Below are 6,003 nucleotides of genomic sequence, written 5' to 3' on the forward strand. Positions count from 1 at the left end.
TTTATTCGTTCCGAACATTCGTTTGTCACGTGCGCTGCGATTTTACTAAAAACGAATATTTGAGCACTAATCTCGCGCAGTTCAAAGCAATTCGATCAAATAATCGAACGAATTTCATATCGCAAGTGTAATTTCAGGTAATAAAAACTTTTCAAAGGTAACAAATTTAAATTACCCGATACAAAATGTAAAGAATTTAATGAATATATTTATTTTTATGCGAAGGCCGAATATAAAGTAATCTTATTTATACAGAACATTCGAATTCGAAAGTTCAAAATAACGTTCTAATTCTGGAATACTTAAGAATTGTGTAATAATAGGTAAATATGACAGTAATTATATATTTATTTACTTTACACATATATTTTTGCATCTTAACAATTGAAATTTTATTTATCTTATCTTAAATTGTTTTATTTAAAACAATTTTTATAAAAGTGCAGTGAAAATTTGTTGAATGTATTGTACAAGAAAGTGGATAGTAAATTTAGAAATAATCCAGTTTATTGTGTTAAATATTGGCGATTAAAGATCGAGATGGGAATTATAGAGATGGCTGCATGACATATCTCCAGTGGGGTCAGACTTAATGAAAATTTTACTCGTTACTGGTATTTAAAATTTTTAAAAAACTCGTTTCTAATCTTAAAATTAAGCCTTTGCCATTTTATAATAATTAATAATATAAAAGTTATTTTTTATTTTTTATCTCATAACAGAGGTGCCGCATGCATTTTCAATTTTATGATAATGTGTCTTAGTGTATCTTAAACAAAAATAGTTTTTATCCAAAAAAGTTATGCAACTTGTTGCTGGACTTTTTAACTCGTCCGTGTAAAAATGGTTAATATTATGCATATACTATATTCAATGAAAGATTTATTGAAAATTTGTTAGTGTATTGTATGTAGATTTGTTAGTGGCTTGTATGTAGATTTGGGTGTATTGAGAATTACTTATGCAATTTAATGGTTACAATCAAACTAAGGGTTATTCAGATATCAATTTCACCAGCATTTGAAGTTATTTTGAGGCGTATTCATTACGTTGTCTAAAGATCAAGATTGAAGTCTTGATCATTTATCCCAGAATTTATCTGAAAAATGTCTCTCGGAATAGAAAGATTTCAAATTTGATAGACAATTTGATCTCTTTAATGTCGGAGTCCAGGGCCGGATTAACCCACTTTGGAGCCTTAGACATTTTATTCTTACCGGGCCCCCTCCCTCTCCCACAAGAAATAGAGCACACAAAAAATATAAAACAATAAATAAAACAAAACTAAATAATGTAAAAAATTAAAACAAGCTACTGAAAAAATGGCAATCTCTGTCGGCGTATCAGTCATCATCTTGTAGTTAATATTATTCTTATCGCTTTAAAAAAATTTCTAAATTATCGGAAGAATTACTTTCAATAAGAAGAAACGTAAGAACACATTTTCTTTAGATTTTAGAATTCACAATAACCATATATAAAAACAATATATTTTTATTTATTTGTTTATTATATACAGTTGTCCAACAGAAAAGTAAACTATCTTATTTACAAATATTTTCAAAATAGACAGTTTGACCAGGCCCTTCTAAAAACCGAGCCCTATACATTTGTCTCGTTTGTCTATGCGATGATCCGGCCCTGTAGTCAGTTCAATATTTTAATAATTCCATGAAAAGAAATCTTAATAATTCAAATCTGAAGAATACGCAGCCTAGTTCAGTCCCATACGATGCAAATTTCACTAAAACACATTATAATATACATATGATGACTCGAATGATATTCATGCAAAATATATAGGCCTATGCTTCCATATTCTAATGAAGTATTAAACTTGGTAATTTTTCGGTTAGGAAAAAAAAGAAAAAACGCCATTAGTATAAGAAAAGAGGTTTTAACGAATACAAATAACAGCAGCTCATTCTTAAAGTCTGAGTTGGACGAAAGTACAAGAAAAACGAGAAAATATTTATTGTGACATCGTCATAATGCCGGGTTGCAATTTTTTTTATCATATTTTTAATTTATTTTAACTTAAAATATATGCTCTCCACCTGAAATTAGTAGTGTCTTGCCCCTGTATTGTACATAAGACGTTTCCTGTTAGCAATAGAGTCATGCCAGTCATCTATCTAACTCCTTTCAAGAGAAAATTTTTGAATTGAAATAACGTGACTTCGCTTTGCATCGGGTGTTCGTATATAGTTAATCATGGCCTCCTGTCTCTAAGCTTTCCATATCTAGTCTCATCTTTTAGCTGTCTAAATGCTTTCTTGAGATTAAGAAACTACAGACAGACGGAAATTTAAAGGTCTACAATTTTTTCAAATTGCAGCCCAACAAGAACGGAATGAATAATTCGAAGATTGGTAATTGGTTTTGCTCTGTGCAAACAGTCGAGAATTCAAATGGCTCGACCAGAGATGATGGGGCTCGTGATAGTAAAAATTTGATTTATACTGATGATGATAAAGATAAGAATTCATTCACATCCAAAATTTATTCTATTTTTGTATATCAAGCTTCTTTAATGTTCTCTATTTTAAAATATTCAGCGAAAAATACTCTAGTCTCTGCCAAACTCACACGTGTGATCTCTAAGCAATGAGGAGTGGATCTTAAATATCGGCGTTGTCGTGAGTGATAATAAAGACATGTTTATGACACGGCAAATCATAGAGTTTGGATCGTGGACGAAACCGGAAAGAGAAAGGTACTGTTCAATACCACGTATCGAGGTAAGTTAGAAAAGCAATTGAAGGTTTAAAAGATTTAAATTACGCAATTGAACTTTCACAGGCCTTCGGCAGTCGTTACGCTTCAAAATGGGATATAGTTATCAAAGATGACAATTTGCTTCACTTTTACGATTCTAATGGGACGTTCATCAAAAATATTTGCAAAAGAATATTAAGCAGGCCTTTCGGTACGTATATACGCTTATAATTATAGTAACGAACAAGTGGGTGTATAAATAATTAGATGAAAATGTTTGAAGGATTGGTGCTGACAGAAGACGAAAAGTTAGTGACCCTAAGCGAGAGTAGGCAGCCGAAGTTGTACTGTACGTGTTTAACAAAGACGGTCAGCTGGAACATAAGAGCTATTATCAGCCACTATGGAACAGGCCAAAAAATTCGAAATGTCGTTTCATGGTCACGTACAATAACGAGTTGGTCTTATACTTTGTGCAACCCCATCCCCCTTTAAACTGTATACGTAAATAATGAACTGCACCTTAAAGGCAATTCAGATCAGGACATCGTTTCTCTTTCATTCGTGTTAGCTGACTTTATATTTGCGGCGTTGGTTGACATGGCTTGGCCTATAATGTGCTAGTGCTTTACATTAATTAATCGATCTCTCTATCCAAAAAAAAATTGCAAATAATAAGTTACTAATAAGCAGCGTTGCAAGAATTTGCTGTTTGCAGTTATGGAAATGACAGAAAAGGCAACAGTGTAAATGGATTTTAAAGGCATAACACGAACATTTATTTTTTGTTGAATGGCATCCCAATATTTTGTACTGTCTACTGAAGCTTAAAAACATTAATAACAGCTTTGCTGCACTCTGGCATAGAGTGGATGAGTTTCTTTAAGTATTCTATAACAAGTTGTTGATACCAACCCTACTTCTAATATATGTTGCGGCGACAAATCACGGACTGGTGAGATGGCCACTCCTCTACGAGTTTTCCGTGAATCCCGGATGGAAAAACGGGGACTGGGTTTTTCCCAGAGAGAATTCTGGGTATTGTTGCTTCTTCTTCTTGTCGGGTGATCGCTGCCATGAACACGTGTAGCTCTCTTTCAAGTGTACTCGAGGATTGTTGTAAATAAATGTTGTTTTAGTTTAAAACGTGGTCGTGGACTTAACTAATTCACGTTTACAGCCTTCTGATAAAGACAGTCTTTGTGGAGATGTAAATGGATGGAGAAAGACGGCCAGGTTTCGTCTAACTGACGGCGGCCATCCATTACCTCCAATGTGATTGCTGTTTATTTTCAGACGCTATCGACATAGTTTAGATGGAGCATAGACCTTATTTTATAGTCAGTTGTACAGCTTCGAAAGGGGAAACAGTTTACAAAATTTATTAGTAAATAAATCCTTGCTTCAAGGCTCTCTGGCCCCCTGGTTATACTAATGGTGTTCAACACTATTCATTCACGCAAAGGTTTACTGGCCGTCTTTCAGTGCTCCATACAATCAATCAATCAGTTCTCAGATTCCTAATATAGTAGACTCTTGCTAATCCGGTTCCCAGTAATCTGGCATATCATCCAGTGTGCTCACTAATAAATACGCCCTCTTCAGCAGGTTTACCAATGATTAAGCCTGCTGAAGAGGAACCTACAGATCCGAAACACAAAAAGTGCACAGAGAAAATAAAGATATTTTGTTTTGACATTTGATTAAAACTTCCTCTCTTTAAAGATTAATCAGAAATTACATCAGTATAATAAGTCCTGTTTATAAACAAAGTCCAAGTAGACAATTTAAAAATAAAAAAGAAAAATATTAAGGACATAGAGGTAAAAAGAATTAATCCTGTTTTCCTCTTTATTCGGTTTTATTTCTTGTACGGTCTTGCATGCCAGTGCACCATATTATTTGATCTCCCGTTTTCAAAAGTTAACAGTACCAAATGAACAGGTCACATCATTATATCTATACAGTCAGTAATCGCATTAATCTGGCACTCTTCTGTACAAAGAATGGCCGGATTAGCGAGCATCTACTTTAATAGAAAAAGTTTTTTATAATCGTCGAAACTTTAAGAATAACTTTGTTTTGCAGATCTTCGATTGGGGAGGAGAATATTTGGGCGGAGTGCTGTTTTCGGAACCCATCCGTAGGCCTTCGGATATTACATTAACTTCCGACCGTTACTTGTACGTTCTTAATTACCTTGACCATTTTCTAGGTATTTATAAATTAGATATATACGTGAAATGAAAATGTAAATACAGTAGTTAGTATTCAAAATATCTGCGAGATTGCCTCTGATATCCGATACAATATGACCTACAATACACGTAATAGTCTAAATTACATAAAATTGTTCATTGTCTCCATTATTTAATTAATGTTTATCTAATTTAAATATATTGTTAATATTTTAGCCTTTAAAAAACGGACAATTTAATTTATGTAAAAAACATATTTTATAATACTGTATTTAAATTGTTGTCATCATTGTGCTTGTTTGGAAATTCCCAGTTTGTGTATTGTATTTGAAGTTTTTAGTGATTTTAAGTGTGTGATTGACGTAATGAAGCACACATACAAAAACTATTTAAGCAATTCGATGTAAAATTTCACTTATAAATAAATTTACTGTTTGAAATTTATTTTGAAAAAGTTCTTCAAAAACTTGTCAGAAAAATCAAAAGTTTTCGCGCGTTTATTCAAAATTCGAAAAAAACAGGCATGCTTAATCAATTGCGCATGCGAAAATTAAACACTTTTTCAAAATTTCGAACGGTAATATGTGCAATCGAATGCGTAACAACGAATTGTTTTATTCTGCCCGTAGTCACCAAGGCCCTTTAAAATCAAGCACATTGTAGGTTAGTCCAGATCCCGATATGTCCGGGACGGATCACCCTCAAAAAATTCCTCGAGTTTTTCGACTATCCAGGCAGTGGCGTAGCGTGGGTGTCAGCCGCCCGGGGCGGAGGAAAATTTCTCCGTTCCCTTATTTAGGTATCTCAATTTAAAAGACTAAAATTCAGTTTCGTCACAGAATAAGTAATGAAAAATTCCGTGCTCATTTCAATCGGTCCAAATCGTAGGTGCGACAAAAATATGAAATGAAATAGTTCAAATTTTTACAAGATATTATTATTATTTATTGTGAAATTTTGGCGCCCCCTAAAAGTGCCGTCCGGGGCGGGCCGCCCCTGCCGCCCCCACTACGCTATGCCACTGTGTCCAGGTTCCTCTCTACAGGCATATTTGTTAACGCATATTTTTAATCCGCACACGCCGACC

The 6,003-nt window shown here is 33.7% G+C and overlaps 1 long non-coding RNA gene across 1 annotated transcript; it reads left to right on the forward strand.

Moving 5' to 3' along the window:
• Positions 1-36: 36 nt before the first annotated feature.
• Positions 37-4,124, forward strand: LOC111614400. The gene is made up of 5 exons (XR_002754923.1): positions 37-137; positions 226-323; positions 2,339-2,716; positions 2,803-2,929; positions 3,002-4,124. It is a non-coding gene; the product is annotated as an uncharacterized LOC111614400 (long non-coding RNA).
• Positions 4,125-6,003: the final 1,879 nt, after the last annotated feature.

Source organism: Centruroides sculpturatus, unplaced genomic scaffold (genome assembly GCF_000671375.1).
Source record: "Centruroides sculpturatus isolate CEXI.00-Female unplaced genomic scaffold, Cexi_2.0 scaffold2022, whole genome shotgun sequence".
NCBI classification, from domain to species: Eukaryota; Metazoa; Arthropoda; class Arachnida; order Scorpiones; family Buthidae; genus Centruroides; species Centruroides sculpturatus.